The sequence below is a fragment of the Mus musculus genome, chromosome X, assembly GCF_000001635.26.
Source record: "Mus musculus strain C57BL/6J chromosome X, GRCm38.p6 C57BL/6J".
Classification (NCBI taxonomy): Eukaryota; Metazoa; Chordata; class Mammalia; order Rodentia; family Muridae; genus Mus; species Mus musculus.
The window spans coordinates 6,063,057-6,080,741 of record NC_000086.7 but is presented as its reverse complement, the minus strand read 5'-3'; the positions used below and the strand labels follow the sequence as shown (position 1 = coordinate 6,080,741).

General features: G+C 39.6%; 1 long non-coding RNA gene and 1 pseudogene across 1 annotated transcript in view; one reads left to right on the top strand and one right to left on the bottom strand.

Moving 5' to 3' along the window:
- Gm26618 overlaps window positions 1-17,685 on the top strand; it is a 70,471-nt gene that overhangs the window by 11,815 nt on the left and 40,971 nt on the right. The gene's annotated exons all lie outside the window — the stretch shown is intronic.
- On the bottom strand, window positions 8,852-9,553 carry Rpl19-ps12 (ribosomal protein L19, pseudogene 12; annotated as a pseudogene).

Here is a 17,685-nt window from a genome sequence, read left to right as displayed (position 1 = left end):
GCATGTGTTGATTAAAACTACCATTGTGAAAATGTTGGTACGAATGAGAGGCAGATATTTGGAGAGAAATGCATGAATAGTGTGTTTTCTTAATCATTGAAATGGTGTGGTGTTTGGTGGTTTACGGTTTTCACTTTGATGATAGAACTACTATAACAGTAATTAGCAGCTCAAAAACTTGAGCTAGAAGCATAGGAGGAGATTAAAGATACAGTAAAAAAATGTAAATAAAATCAGAAAAACCCTCCCCCACCCCATCTCATTTCTCTTCTCTCTTTTTTTCTGGAATATGACCCATTACAAGCATAAACCCTAGCTAGTCCTGACCCTTTATGTTTTAGAAAGTAACTCTTTTTGTTTGTTTGTTTTGTTGCGACATGGTTTCTCTGTATAGCCCTGGCTGTCCTGGAACTCAACTCTGTAGACCAGGCTGGCCTCAACTCAGAAATCTGCCTGCCTCTGCCTCCCAAGTGCTGGGATTAAAGGCGAGTGCCACCACCGCCCTGCTAGCAAGTTATTCTTAAGAAGCACTGTTAATACTATATGTCCTAATAGTCTGCCACTTTTAAAGAAATAGTTTCACATGTCCTCATTCCCTCAGGCTGCTTCCAGGGATTTCAGATTTCTAGTCTCAGTCCTTCCAAAGGTACATGTGCATGCACACAACACAATACACCCCCTCATGTTTAGCCCCCCCCCCAAATAGTCATGAAGATAGCTTTGGTAGCAAAGGGCAGATAAAGCTTTAATATATAGGCTGAGGCATTCTCAGGGTTGGGTGTGAGACCTCTCATGGAAAAATGGAAAGGAAGTTGAGAAAATATGGGTCAGGACATTTATTTGTACTTTTCTGTAGACCAAAAAGGTTAGTGTCTTGCCAATGTCTGCAGAAACTTGTAGCTTCAAACCAAGAATTTTGAGAATTATGCTTCTGTTGTGCTGTTACTCCAGCACCTGTAGTGTCCCTTTAACTTCTCTTGTACTTGACTAGTATGGAAAACTCAAAGCCTTTCCAGGTTCAGCTATTAGTTGCCAATGGTAGGCTAATTTGTGTTTCTCTCCTTATCCTTTTAGAAGCTGTTCCAATATAGCTGCCTCTCAGTAGGCACAGGTAATTGATTCCAGGAACCTGACTGGCAAAAACAAAAAACAAACAAAACCCCCATAAATGCTCAAGTAACTTTACCAAGTGAAATAGTAACCAATTATTGTGCTATGTGCTTGGAGTCCTGGCTACTCAAGAGGAAACTGAAGGGGATTGCTTGAGCCCTGGAGTTTGAGGTCAGCTTGAGCACCAGAAGGAGACCATAATCCTAGAAGAGGGAAAGAGCATACAAAATTTATATTAAACCTGTGTATATCTCCCACAGTTAAATATTCTCTAAATTACTTAAAATTCTAAATTCAGTGCTAAGTAATAAGGTACGAATATTGTTTGGGGAATAAGGGAAATGCTCTCATATTTTTTACAGATACATTATGTTTTGATAATGCAGTTGGTTGGATGTGTGAGTGCAGATTCCACAGGCACAGAGTGTTGACAGTTTATCTTTCCCTCCAGCATAGATATTGATATCATACACATAATGTGATGGGCAATACTTTTTTCTTTTCATATGCACCTGAATCCTTAGCTACTAAGTGGTATCTTATAGCCTAGATTTTTTGAAAATATCTATGCAGTGGTTAGTTTTGTTCTTGTTTTTTGTTTTTTGTTTGGTTGATTTTTTTTAATATCAGCTTGACACAACTGAGAAGAGATAACACAGCTGAGAAGATGCCTCCATAAGACTGGCCTTCAGTGGCCTATAGGACATTTTCCATAAGACTGGCCTTCAGTGGCCTAAAGGACATTTTCTTTCTTTCTTTCTTTCTTTCTTTCTTTCTTTCTTTCTTTCTTTCTTTTTTTTTTTTTTTTTTTTTTTTTTTTTTTTTTTTTTTTTTTGTTTTGTTAGACAGGGTTTCTCTGTGTAGTCCCGGCTGTCCTGGAACTCACTCTGTAGACCAGGCTGGCCTTGAACTCAGAAATCCACCTGCTTCTGCCTCTCAAGTACTGGGATTAAAGGCGTACACCACCATGCCTGACCAGGACATTTTCTTGATTAATGATTCATGTAAGAAGGCTCAGCTCACAAGAGGGGACCAGTGGGTTGGGGTGAGGGTGTACCACCCCTCAGCAATAAGCTTTGCTCCATAGCTTCTGCTCTGACTTCCTTTGATGATGGATCTGTGGTAACCCAAATTACCACCCCCACAGTTGTTTTGTGTCATGGGGTTTTATCACAGCAATAGAAACCCCATAATAACATGCATTATGTTTTGTTCTCTGTATTTGTTTTGTTTTTATGTGGGCTTGGGGCTAGAGGCAGAGGTTGTGGAGTCAGGGAGTCCTTAGAGCCACTACTGCCACCAATTTCTCTACTCCCAAGTGTCCTTACTTCTTGAACAATGTGCCGGATGATACCAAAAGTATGTAGTCAGGCTGTTTATATTTCTATAAATAATGTGGATTCCATTATCTTCACTAATGGAATAATGTAGACAAAGGTAATATTTAGATTTAAGCATGAGAATAAAAACTCACTAGATATATGTGCTACAAAATCTTTAAAACAACTAAAACAAATAACAGAGGACATAAGAGTTTTGTGGGGTTTTTTGTTTTGTTTTGTTTTTATTTGTTTGTTTTCAGATAGTGTCTTATAGCCCAGGTTGCCTTCGAACTTGGTATGTAGGCAAAACTGGTCTTCAGCTGAGCTTCCTGCCTCCATCTGCAGAGTACAAGACAATAGGCATGTGACAGCAATTTCTACTTTATATGGTGCTTAGACTGAACACAGGGCTTCCTGAATACTATGCAAGTACCCTACCAACTGAGCTACTTTCTTAGCCTTGGAACATATATTTATTGTTCTGTTTCTTTTTCATAAGTAGCTTTACAATTTTCAATGGCTCAGACTAGAAACAGACTATTTATTCCTTCATTTATATGTGTTGCCAGAGATCAAACCTTGAGCCTCACAAAATGCTAAACAAGCACTCTATCACTGGGCCACACTCCATAGACTATTTCTAATACAGTAAGTCGTACACCTTATAATTAATGGAGAGCCAGAGCCAGCATTTATTTACAGTTTACAGCTGTGGAAAGTGAGGAAAGAGGCAGTTCTATGAGCTTCAAAATCCCATGGCAAACATAGACTAGCTCTGCAGTCTGTTTTGAGATTTGAATTCTGGTTTTCGATTTGTTTCACTGTCTGTTATTTGACAAGCTGGTTAATCTGAAATCCTCTGGCCTTCCTTTTGTCACTGGCCACAGTAACAGTGAATACCCCTAAGACTGTAGTAAGGATTACAATGGACAGTGTATCTGCCTGGCATAGAGTGAGTGATGGTTTCACTGTTACTGTGATTATGATCACGTGTACTAATCATATGCTTATTTTTTATTACTGTGTTATGTGGATTTTAAGACATTTTCATTTGCCTGCCAAGCAACAATACTTTAAAATTGAATTAAATTTACTTATGACATTTAAAGTATAAGGGACTTTTCACAGGCTGCTGAGCAACGTTTTTGTGATAGTAGAGATCGCTGAATAAAATGGAAGATAAAGTATTATATCTCTAAGGAGCAGTGATTCCAAAATTAGTAGGCTTTTTTTCTACGTGTTAGTTTCATCTTGGTTCATTGTATGCTTTAATTTTAATGGATTAACATACATATTGGGTTAATATTTTTAACGACAAATTACATTATACCTTACAAGTAAATCTAACAGAAATCATGATATGCTTCTATGGGTAAATACTACTTTAATGTTTATACACACATAATGTTTAATATGCAGAGCATCCTTGCAAAGTATATGTTCACAGTGAGTCCATTTTAAGGAATAGAAGCAATATAAAAATAATATTAGCCAGGTAGTGGTGGCTTTTAATCCCACTACTCAGGAGATAGAGACAGATTTCTATGAATTGAAGCCAGCCTGCTCTATAGAGCTAGTTCCAGGACAGCCAGGAACACAGAAGGCCTGTATCAAACAAAACAAAACAAAAACGGATAATAGGAAAATTTTAGATTTTGTAATTGTCCTTTATATGCTTTCTTTGTAAAGGAGACAGCATGGTACACCCTTGCAGAAAGTACTATTTCACTAAGTGAAGATTTGGGACCTTCATCTATTTATTGTGAATAATTTTATATTTTTAAAAATCAGTCAACTCAAACTTCATATGGAAAGTTAAAAAATCCAGGACAACAACATTAATTCAAAGTCACATGTGAGAATAATTTTAACATGTTATAATTTATTATAGAGAGAATATTAAAATATCTATGCCAGAAAATGTCTAGAAAGGGGCAACAATTGGGACTGCGAGATGACTTAGCTGGTAAAGGCACTTGCTTCCAAGCTTGAATACCTGAACTTGATCCATGGGATGCACATGGTAAATGGAGAGAACTGAATTCAGCAGATTGCCCACCCACACACATACATGCACACACAGATAAATAGTATTAAAAATGTAGTAGAATGTGGCTATACTTAGTTCTGGTGCTGTATCTGTAGCTTTCTTTTGTGTCCCTGCCTTTTTGGTGATGGTCAGTCTTCAGAAATAGCTATGGCCTAGGAAAGGGGATTTAAATGGTCCATCTCAAACTCCTGTCCCACTCACAGCAGACAAAGCTTTCACCTCAGCACTTCTGTTGGAGAAAGTATCAGGACTATCTGTAAGACTTTGTAGTTTTTCTCTGAAGGTTGCTCACCAGTCAGTTATCTATAATGTATAGGGCTGCTTTTATGAATATGTAACCCGTGCAAATCATATAGGTCTCCACTTACTATGAGGTCCTATTGCCATGAAATTCCTAACGATGTTTAAATAAATGGTCCTACAAAAATGTTTCCCCTTCCGAACAGGTTACCATGTATTCAAGGGTGGCTTCAAACTCTATTTATAGCTTAGGATAAACTTGAACTCCTGATGATCCTCCTGCCTCCACCTTCTGAGGGTTGGAACTACAGGCATTTGCCACCAATACTGGGTTGGAGATTTTATTTTTCTCTGGACTTCACAAATTATGTGGTCAATGCTAATACCGTAGTTTGTAGTTTAAAAAACAATCCAATCACCAGAACCCCAAGAAGTAGAAGAAAGTGGGCAGGAATAAAAAATAAAAATGGCATTATACAAGTGAATGCCGAATGACACAAAGAGGTCAGACAGACCTGGGGTTGAAAGGTAGCCAGCTTTCTGCCTTGCTGTGTGACCTTGAGCGAGTTCCACAATCCTTCCTCCTCTTCCCTGGTTCTTCTTGACCCCTCCTCTTTTGGTCTCCAATTGAGTCAGTAATAGTATCTGCTCACAACCAAGTTATGTAGGAGAATTCTATCCTAATCCTAGCCATCAACTCTGGCTATGGTTCATGTATTTCTGCTGTTTCCAGAGACCCTTGATTTTAACCACATCAGAGCCCTCATTTAAACCATTTGTAAATATCTTTCTATGGACCTACCTAACTACTGAAGTACAAGAATTTTGTCACTTCAAATTGACTGGGGATTTTTTTTTCTGTGTCCTCAGATCCCATAAAGAGTTATTTATTGAAACAATGTACATGTTTACCAAAATAAAATGCACAAATACTTTTCAAAATTAGTTTTTGAGGGGCATATGAACAAGCTTTTCACCTATAGAAAAAAAAAAAGGCAGAGGAAAAAGACCTGTATCTTGTACCTGATTCTTTTTTTTAGAATCAACAAGAAGCAGTGTTGGAACTAGGTTGTGGTTCAGGAGGTAAAGCTCTTGTCTAGCATACATAAGTTTCAGGGTTCTATCCCCAGAACTTCGTAAACCTGGTATGGTGGCACATTCCTGGAGGTGGAAACCGGAGGGTCAGAAGCTCAAAGTAACCCTTGACAACATAGTGAATTTAAGGTCAGCAGCGTTCTCTGCTCCATTACTCCAGATTAGAAATCAGTGATTCTTTGCAGACTCTGTCCTATCCGTAGCTTTTTACTTTACTTTGAGAGAGAAGGATGACTGTAGCCCCTGGGTGGACCCCAAACCTGCACCATCTGTTAGGCACCACCCATTCAGCACATACTAAACACTAACTCCAGAGAGTAGAAGGGGAGCTACCCCGTAAGTTTATTGGTCTGAACTGAGGCCATAGGGGCACATGGACATATTAAAATCCTATCAGGAAAAGGAAGACCAAGAATTTATTGGACATTGAAGACCAAGGAAAGTATGTAATTCTTTCATATGGACCTACTAAGGACACCTAACAGTACAATGACATGGCCCTATACCAACTTGTTATCTGACAGCCTGTGTGTGCATCAGGGACAGAGGATTTTCTAGCTGTTCCTATTGTTTCTGCTTGGCTTGGTCTACTGCTAGTGACACTGCTTCCTTAACTGCTCATGTGTCCACCTATTTGTCTCTCTAGACCTAGGCCCAATCTACCATTTCCTATTCCTGCCCCATTGCCTTATCCAGACCCACTTCCAACTATCACTTAGTAACTGAACTCAGCAGCTTCTCACACCTGATTCTAGCAGTTCAACAGCAGCAGCTTCCCCCATCCCAGCACTAGTCTAGTTCCTTGTCTTACCAATGCAGACTTTTTCTCAGTCTACTTCTGAAACCTCTTGAACCTTTATTGTGTGGCCTGTAATATGTAATATTAGTAATTAAGTTAGGAATTAAAAAAAAAAAACCAGAGCGACCTAGACCATGATTCCAAGGTGGGCAGAGTATAAGGCAAATTGCTGTCGTGGAAACTGCTGTGCTTTGTGGATTTGTTGTGATTCAGTACACCCTGACATTGTAGAAAGACAAATGTGTTCCTGTTCATCTTTGTTTCTAGTGTAGTGTACTCATGACACTGGGCTACATGAAAGCCAGTCTCTTCAAACAAACAAGCACAACTGTGTTCATTATATCTTCACTTCATAATACAGTTGGGACCTTTGGTACTTTGGTACTCTTGTTACCCATTTAGTCTCAGATACTGCCTTAAACATGATGTCACAGATTTCTAAACACATTATTACTGATGCTTTGTTTAAAGTGTTTGTTAGAAGCCAGCTAATTATATCACTTTATTTTATAAGCAAGAGGTTTAAAGTAATTATCTGTCTTTTAATACTACTACAGGGTGTGTGTGTGTGTGTGTGTGTGTGTGTGTGTGTGTGTGTGTGTGTGTGTTTTCAGATCAGAGATCAAATTTGAGTATCATTCTAGATCTCTCAACCTTGTTTTCTGACACAGGGATAAGCACAGGGCCCTGTAGCTCTCCAATTGTACTAGGCCAGCTGTCTGGGGAAAGCACTTAACAGACTGAGCTATCATCCAGGCACAAGACATCCATTCCTTTTAAAACTTAAGAAATTTAAATTTTTCCTTCAATATATTTTGATAATATTCTTTTGCTTCTCTCAACTCCTCCAAGATCCTCCCCAACTCCCTAACACCATGTTCATTCTGGTTATTTCTCAAAGAGATAGGGGGAGCAAGGAGAGAGAACAGAAAAGGAAAAAGTAAAGAAAATGGAAATAAACCCTAAAAAAATAAGACAAAAAATGCTAGAACAAGGTGAGCAATCAATGCACCTCCTCCTGGGCAGGAGGCCTATCCTGGAGTGTGGTTGACATACCCAGTAACACTCCATTGAAGAAAACCAATTTCCCCTTGCCAGCAGGTAACAATTGCAAATAGCTTCTTGGTTAGTGGTGGCACCCCAGATCCACTTCTTCTCCATGCTGGGACTCTGATCTGCCTTGAGTGGATGCAAGTGTTGTGGATGCTGTCACAGTCTCTGAGTTCAGATGTGCATCAGGCCTGTTATGTCTGCTGGACACTTTTCCTTGGAGACATTTGCCATTGTCTGTCGTTCTTACAGTATTCCATCTCCTCTTCTGAATACATCCTAAGCCTTGAGGCTCCAGAGAGGTTTCATAAAGATACTCCATTTAGGGCTGGGTTTTCCAGAATCTAATATTCAGTGCAGTTGTGTGTCTTTGTGTTAATTCACATTATTGAAACCAATCCCAGTATGGGGGACAGCTCACAAAAGCTGGGAATCTGGAGCACACTGCACAGCCTGCAGTCAACTCAACAGGTTGGACACTGTCCTTTCCAGGAGCCTGGGTTGGTCTAAACTTCTTCCAGGCAACTTGTCTGGTTCATAGTTTTGTTTGTTTGTTTGTTTGTTTGCAGTTCAGTTTTCATTCATCTGAGAGGGTCTCTTAGCTTCTGTTGTTTACTCTGATAGTTTACTCTGACCTAAGTAGGGAGTGGCCTAGTGATTCTGGTCATGTTCTGGGTCTTATTGAAGTTATTTTGAGTGGTTTATCGCCATGCTTAAAGAGCCTCCCTGAAGGATAGAATATTTTAATCAGAGGAAGTGTGTGTGTGTGTGTGTGTGTGTGTGTGTGTGTGTGTATGAGTCTGTCTGTCTATCTGTCTGTCCCTGTGTGTGTGTTCCTTTCATATATGCATCGGGGTGTGTGTGCCTGTAGAGGCCAGAAGAGAATGTTAGATCCCCTGAGAAGGGAGTGGGTGCTTCCACCTAACCTGGATCCTGTGGAAGAGTGGCAACTACTTTTAACCTGTGATTCATCTCTCCAACCCCTTGACATCATTCAAAAATCTATGGAATGTTTCCTCTGTCATTTGGCTAGGTGTTTATCAGTTTTTCCTAACAGAAATATTTTTAGTTTCATTGATTGTTTTAGTGTTTAACTGTAACAATATTCACTGTAAGCTTGTTTATCCATACATTTATTGCATTTTATTTTATTGATTATTTTTCCTGATCTTTATTTCTTTTTTTAAGGCTTGTTTTATTTTAATGACTGATCCACGTGAGGCCACAGCCAGGCCACTATATACAGACACGAGGGAAGCTTTATTTCTTGGTCTCTTCCTCCTTGGACAGAGTCTAGATGAGCTCTTCCTTCTTGGCCTGGAGGCGCTCCTCCCGGCGCTTTCATGCTTTCTTGGTCTTAGACCTGCGAGCCTCAGCCTGGTCAGCCAGGAGCTTCTTGCGGGCCTTGTCTGCCTTCAGCTTGTGGATGTGCTCCATGAGGATCCGCTTGTTTTTGAACACATTCCCTTTGACCTTCAGGTACAGGCTGTGATACATATGGCGGTCAGTCATCTTGGATTCTCGGTATCTCCTGAGAAGCCGACACAGGATCCTCATCCTTCTCATCCAGGTCACCTTCTCGGGCATCCGAGCATTGGCAGTACCCTTCCTTTTCCCTATGCCCATATGCCTGCCCTTCCGTTGGGCCAGGGTGCTTTTCCGGCATCGAGCCCGGGAATGGACAGTCACAGGCTTGCGGATGATCAGCCCATCTTTGATCAGCTTCCTGATCTGCTGTCGGGAGTTGGCATTGACGATTTCATTGGTCTCATTGGGATCCAACCAGACCTTCTTTTTCCCCCCGCAGCGGAGGACACTAGAGGCAAGCCTCTTCTGTAGCCTGAGCATACTCATGGCTGCGGCCACAGCAGCGAAAGGCCTGATCTTTATTCTTTAATCTTCTTTATTTATATGCATTGTCTGTTTTATAGTTTTGTATCCTAAGGGAGAAACCAAGATGATCAAGTTCTGGTTTTGTTCCTTCTGAATGTTTATTGTGTTAAAAATGTTTCAAATTTTATTTTCTTTTCTTTTAAATAAGGCCTTAGTATATTACCCCTTTTGGCCTAAAACTCACAATGTAGGCCAGACTGGTCTTGAATACTTACCTGATCCTCCTGAGGTAGCTTCCAAAATACTGGGATCACAGTCCCTCATCCCTATACTTGGTCTCATTTGGTTTCATTCTAAATTCAATGATTGCTTAGAATTGTGTTGTTCAAGGAACTATGAGATTTATATATACTACACATGTAAGAATGTATTATCTAACCAGTTGTGGTGGCACACAGCTTTAATCCCAGCACTCAGGAGACAGAGGCAGGTGGATCCCTGTAAGAAGGCCAGCCTGGTCTACAGAGCAAGTTCCAGGGTTATACAAAGATATCCTGTCTCAAAAATGGAAAATAAATAAATCAAAAGAACATGTTATCTAAACTCATTGTTTTTATAATAATTTTCATTTAGTCTTTGAAAGTTTCATACATTAATACGAAATACCTTTTGGCAGTAGAGACAAAATTTTACAAATCTCAGGCCACATTCCACCACATAGGGAAGTCAGAGAAGGAAAATAGAGGCAGGAACTGGAGCAGAAGCCATAGAAGTGTGCTGTTTGTGGGCTTGTTCCTAATGGCTTGTTTAGCTGCTTTCGGAAAAAATCCAGGACCACCAGCCAGGGAGGCACCACCCACAATGGGCTGGACCCTACTTCCATCAATCATCAATCAAGAAAATGCCCCAGAGACTAGCCAATCCTATGGAGGCATTTTCTCTATCAAAATTCCCTCTTCCTAGATGACTCTACCTTGTGTCAAGTTGACTTAAAAGTAGCCAGCACACATCTCCAAGCATGGCTCAGTGTAATAGTAACTCTTATTTGCCTGTTGTAATTGTCATCTCCAAGGCTTACTGCCTCCATCTGCTAACATAGGCCTAGTCCTGGTAGCTTCCAGACTCTGTACAATCTAAACTAGGCCACAATGTTTTCAGCCTCTGAGACTTGCTGCTGAATAAGCTCACCCTTTCTAGTACTTTCCGATTTCTGGCTAGCTAGTTCAACTCAGCTACTCTGGCTCAAACTCCTCTCTGACTCAGTCTGGCTTCTCTGGGTTTCTCCTGAGTTGCTCTGCTTGGCCTCAAACTAACTCTGGGAATCTGTGCTAATCTTCTGCTCCTTCCGGCTCATTCTGTCCTCACCTGTGTCTAGCTTGCTCTCTGTTCTCTCCCTGTAACCTATCTCCGTACAACTGCCCTGGTAAAACTGTCTCCTTCTCTGCACTGCCCCTTAGGTAGCTTACCTTTCCTCTCTTTTCTCATGAGAGTTGGACTTACTCTATTCTGGCAAGTATTTCACTGATTTATCACTTTGACACTCGATTAGACATCATTTTCAAATACGGTGTTTTCTTGTGCCAGTGTTTGGAGCACGTGTTTGAGATTGTAATGCCTTCTTGGTTAATTGTTTCCTTCTTTTTCTCATCTTATTAAGTGTGACTTGAAGTTTATTTTGTCAGAAATTAGGATAGCAACATCATCTTGCTTCCTGGTTCCATTTGCTCTGAATGTATTTTCCATAGTTTCGCTCCAATATGCTGCATGTCTTTAAAGCTAAAAATGAGCTTCCTATAGACAACACACAGGACCCTGTTTCTTAACCCATTTGTCTAACCTCTTTTTGGATTGGGAGTTGAGGCCATTATTATTTAAAGTCATTAAAAGATGTGTATTGATTGTTGTCATCTTATTTATTTTTTTATCTGTTTGTGTTCTTAGTCCTATTTTGTTTTCAGTAATTATAGCTTCTTGGCTATGTTTATTCCTCTCTTCAATCCAAAATATTGCTTCCAGTCTTCTCTGAAGGGCTGGTTTAGTGGACAAGAATTCTTTTAGCTTGTTGGTATAATGGAACATTTTTTTCTTTCTCCTTTCACCATGGCAACTACTGCTGTGTAAAGTATTCTGCATTAGCATCTTTGATGTTTTAGAATTTGGAGTGCATTACTCTATCTCTTCTGATTTATACAGATTTCACTGAGAAGTCAGCTGTATTCTGGTGGATTTGCCTTCATATGTTACTGTGAGTTTTCTCTTCCAGCTTGTAATAACCTTTCCTCAATCTATATATTTGGTGTTTTAACTATATAACTTGGGGGGGGGGTTCTTTTCTAGTCCCACCTAGTTGGTGTTCTTTGTGTTTCCTATATAGGCACTGAATGTGTCTTTCCTTAGACTGGGGACATTTTCTTCCTATTTCTTATTAAATGATTAACTTGTTGACAGTCTATGCCTTTGATCCTTCCTCTGTGCCTATAGTTCACAGATTTGGTGATTTATGGTGTCCCAAAGTTCTTGACTATTTCGAGTATTAAAAGATGTATTTGACTACGTGGTCCAGCCCTCTCCTTTATTGCCAAGCCCTGATATTCCCTGTTCTAATTGATCTGTTCTACTGTCAAGGCCCTGACTTTTTCCATTGGGTTACTGAATTTTCTCATTCTGTATTCAACTCAGCCATAGTTTTCTTCAGTTTTTCTCTTCTTTGGATTCATTTGTTTTCAAATGCTAAACTGGCTTTATCTGCTGTGTCCAAGCATGGCTCCAATAATGAACCTGTCTCAAATGATGAAAAAAATGAAGAGAAGACATACAGATGGACACATGGACAGAAGTGGAAGATTCAGATGCTTTGGGCCCTCAGAGCATCCACAATACTCTGGAATTATATAGAGTTGAACAAAGAGAGAGGATTATTGCATATATCTGAACAAGGAGTTGGAGTTATTACAGACAGATAAACAAGGAGGCAGGCTTATTATATACAGCTGGTCTATGGAGACAGGTTTAGCCAATCTCAGTAGGAGCCGTCTCTATAGGGGAAGAAAGCTATGGTGGACATTTTCTGCACACACTGCCAACTGTCACGCAGTTCCCCAAGGAAGGCTTTGGCATCCCTCTGAACCTGAGGCTATTAGGAACTAACATCATGCATTAACTCAGGACTTCACTAACTCAAAAGAGATTTCTCAACTCTTCCTTATTTCTTAGATGTTCAAGGCAGATCTTCACACTTAGTTCAGGGGCAGTTCACTACAGTGTTCCATACTGCACTATAAGGGTGATAAGAAGAATGATCCTAACAGCCACTGTACCTAAGGAAAGCAAAAGGAATGATTTTAGCCCATTTAAAGGACTAAAGCCTTGAAGCTCATTAGGGAAAGGCAATTTTGCAATATTATTAGCAGGCAAAACCAATCTGATCTTAAGCTTTTTTTTTTTTCCTGAGGTGCCAACATAATTGGGCCACATCCAGGCTATCATTATTGTGGGAACAAACCCCCAGGAGGTAGCTCCCAATTAATTCCCAATTATCCTGTCTAAATCAGAGGCCTGGAGTTGGCCCTGAATAGTTAAGCTGAGTTCACTGGAACTCCCCCCCAAAACAGAGGGAATCATTAGTACAGACAGGTATTGGAGGGTGTAATCAGAGTACTGGATGTAAAATCATTGGCCCAATAGGCTTCTCCTCTGAATTGACTTTACCTGCATGGATACAATTACTAGGTACAAAACCTTTAAAGCCACTGAAAATTTTCCTTTGCCTCTGCTTGGCACGTAAGTCCATCTATGCTTCAGAGCCAAGTATGACACCCAGGTCACAGTCATGGTACTTAGATAGCACATGCCTATATAACTGGTCCCAGAGCCAATGAGGTTGCTGTTGTCTCAGCATCTGCTAGCTTCCAACATGGGCCTCTCTTGTTGTGGTCTCCTATAAGTCAGCCTGCCACTTTGGTCCACTCCACTGTCCAGAGCCAGCCTGCTGTTTGCTTGTCTTTTGCCAAATGCAAAAGAAAAACAGTTAAACCAAGACAAATAAGGGAATATAGTCAAGTTCCTCAGCCCCGTATCAATTTCTCAGTTTCTCTTTTATTATTTTCCCAAGTAGCCAAATTTATCTCCCCTGCTCCCTGGAAATTAAGAGGATGCCTCAAAACTGATGAATCACAATGCTTCTACTTCACTTCCCAGGTTTCCTAAAATCTCCCTCAAAGCATCAATGTATATATATGTATAAATCTATAGCTATCTATAGATTTTATTTATCCCCAAACTTTCTTTCAAAGTGCTAATATGTATCTGCCTATCTTCAGTTTTTCATTTATCCCAAAACTTGCTTCCAAAATACTGAACTATAACTACTTATCTCTATATTTTTTTTATCTCAAAAATTTCTTTTAAAGTACTAACATAAAACTATGGATCTCTAGTCTATTTGTAAACAGATAAATGCCTATCTCTAGATTTTTCCTGTTGCCGATCTCTAGGTTCTTCTTCTTAATGTATACCTGCCTATTTATATATATTCTGCATGTCCCAATATTTTACACCCACTGCTTTGAATTACTCTGTCTGTTCCTTTATTTGTTCCTTTACAGAGTTTCCCCCTGTAGGGATATCACTTTCCACATCCATGCAGAGCTCCAGGGTGCCAGGGGTGGTCCTGAGTGGGCTGAGAGAGAGAATGAAGGAAAGACAGATGAGAAGAAATGCTTGAATTGGGTGGTCTTGGATCTCTGATGGAGAAACTGCAGCACCCTAAAATATTCAACATGTTTATTATATAGAGTTGAATAGAGAGTTGGAGATATTTCAGGCTTCTGAACAAGGAAGTAGAGTTATTACATACAAACAAATAATCTCCCTCTGAGCCTTGTAAGGGTTGGAGACTGCCATTTCCCCATGGGTCAGGGGCTTTTTAGTCCCTTCGTGTGTGTACTCATGGCTTTCTCCATCCTTGCACTCATCATTTTCTTCAGCCATATTTATTGTTGGTGCTGTCATTGATTTCTACTCATTTATTCACATTCTCTTTAAGTTCATATAGGTGTTCGTGTTCACTTTGAACTCTGGATTCTTTGAGTGTGTTTATAAAATTTTTTAATTCTGTGTCTCTTGGTGCTTAGTGGTTAAAATGAGATGTTCTTTCAGAGGAGTAGGGTTCAATGCTTAGATCGCATATGACAGCTTGTAACCATCCATAATATTCATTCCAGGGGACCTGACGCCATCTTCTGATCTTTGCAGGTCCCAGGTATGTGTGATACACAAATAAACAGACAAAACACTCATACACATCAAAATAAAAATAACTGAAAAACCATTAAATCTGCATCCTGTGTCCATCTATGTAATTCATATTGGAGAACATTTCTGTGGACCTACCAGTTTTTGTGGTGGACATAATTTCCTGGCTGGCCTTTTATACTGTTTTGTGGGTTTTTGATGGTCCTGGCCATGTAGACCATATGTTTGATATGAGATCCCAGTCTGCTACTGTTAGTGATAATCTGGTTCTCTTTTTGTCATTGCCCAGACTCGGTTGATTTCAGATCAAGTAGGAAGAGTTTATACATAATCCCTTCAGATGTTTAACTTGGACCATAAAGACAGGTTGTTTCCAACTCAGTAGTAATCAAGAAGGCACAAAAATGCAGCTCCCAGCTGGGTCTGGGCATGGAAGAGCATGGAGGTAGATGTGCCTACCCAGCTGAGGGTAGAGTTGAAAGGTGACAAGGAGCAAGAGAGCTGGGATGGATTCACAGATAGAATGTGCAAGTGGGATTCCTGGATGGGCTAGGACACTAGGGGTGCTGCCAGGCAGAAGCTAGCCCAGAATTCAGTGAGAGTGTGTTTATGTGGGCACCACTTCCAGCTTGTCCTGGGCATGGAGGAGTTGTGCAGAGGAGAGGAGAGATAGCTCTGGGTTAGGATATGGGTGTCTCCTGCAGAGAGTGTAGGGGTAGTACCCTTTTCTCTTCTTAAATGTCAATGTGACAGAATTTATCCCTGTAGTTGAGGCTGGTTTCAACCTTCCTCCCCTGCCTTGACCCTCTGGCATACCTGGATTATAGATATACACTGCCACACATGCTTGCATCCCTTCAGTTTCTGTTCACATACTTTAATTGTAGGCACAACAAAGCAATTCCTTTTTGTAAAAAGATCATACTCTGCCTGGCTTCCCAAACGTCAAATCTTTTCCTCCTTATCTCTGGAGTTCCATTTTGCTACTTCTGGCTGAATCTTACTTCCTCTTTAGTTGCCAAGTTTCATGGCATTTTCTCTGAGAAGGATAGTGTTCCCTCCTAGGAGCTGAGCCTGCAGAGCTAAGTGAAGTATCATATGGGTTGAATATACCTGGAGCTAATAAAATTTCTGACCTAGTGTTGCGAGTGGTTTTCTGAAACTGGAAACTAGGGGCCTTAGATAAATTCGAATGGCTTTCTATTTATGTGTCTAATGCTTTCTAGAGAAAACACAAAGAATTCACAAGTTTCTATTTGAAACTCAATGGAGGCTCTTTCTTCACCTATCAGCCATACTAGTGTTTGAGCGAGAATTAGATGAAGTTACTTGTAAATAGTCTTGGAAAGCAGAATGTTCTCGAGAAAGGAGTCCTTCAGGGTATATTAGATAATTTGTATTCTTTTAAATAGAAATTTTATTGTATGTATTCAATGCATACAGCATAGTGTTATGGGATACAGATAGATAATAAAGTACTTTAGGGAAACAAGTGAATATATTTACCAACTCATATGTTTTCTGGTTTTAAAAACTGGGAGCCAACAGTTGGTTTTGGTTTTGTGATAGAACAGCAATAGCGTTCTTCATATCTGGTACTCACTTCTATTTCTGCTCCTTACTGCGAATGACTTGTTTGACTTAATAATGTTCAGCCTCAGTTTTTATGGGATCTTTTCTATCAAGCGCCACCTGATTTTTAAGATAGAATAGTTTATGTGGAGAAGTAATTCTGATTGCCCTGATTTGATCATTACATGCTGGATTTCTGTATCAATATACTACACTTCATTCCATTAAGATTACAGTGATTTCATGTTAATAAATATTTGCGAGTAATTTTTAAAATGTGCACAAGGTATCATGGGGACATAATGGAGCCACCTACTAGGAATGGCTTTTGCAGTCTTCCATGTTTTCTTTATATTACCCAAGAAATGGAGCTTAAGTTTGACAGAGTAGACTAAAGGAAACTTTCTTTCTTTTTCTTCTTTTTAAACCAACTCTGGCCAGAGCCCCTATCTATCCCTTCAGCACTGGGCCCAAATAGGTCCAAATTCCCAGAAATTCTGGCATGCTTCTTCATATTGCCATGTAGATCTGGCCAGACAGTATTTCATCAGTCTTTTTATACAGTGGATGTTAGAGGAACTTTTAATCTCTTTTTCCCTCCTTAGAAAATTTTAAATGGACTTTATATTTTTAGAACAAGCCTTTTAATTCACATAAAAATAAAGACAGCAATACAAAGGTCCCATCCACTTTACCCTATCTTACATTGGAGTGACACGTTTATTATAATTAATCTTCATTAATTATTTTTATTATTTAAAACAATTTTTGTTTTATGTTTTAAAAATTGTTTTAAAACAATGTTTTTATTAATTAAAATGCTTTTTAATTTAAATAGGATGTTTTCCTCCTCCAAGTCCTTTCCAATCCACTCCCCTCCATATCCCCCAACTTTAAGTTCTTTCTCAAAAACAAAAGCCCAATATAAAAAACCCCAAACCAAGAAAACACACCCAAAACAAAAACAAAACAAAACAAAAAACCCTACCAAACTGTAACCAAATAAACACACACAAAAAAACTGCAAAGTCCATTATATGCTGGTCAACTTCTCCTGAAGATGAGGCCTGCCCTGGTTAGCATACCCAGTCTCACTCTATTGGAGAAAACTAATTTTCCCTCTGTCATCAGGAATAAAGGACAGCTCTGTTGTTAACTTTACCCTAGTTGCTAGGTTTTCCTTCCTTCCTTCCTTCCTTCCTTCCTTCCTTCCTTCCTTCCTTCCTTCCTTCCTTCCTTTATTTAAATATATATAACATAATCTTAGATAAAACAAAAACTAACCCATCAGATTTAGACAAGACAAACCAACAGAAGGAGAAGAGCCCCAAGAGAAGGTACAAGAATCAGAGACCCACTCA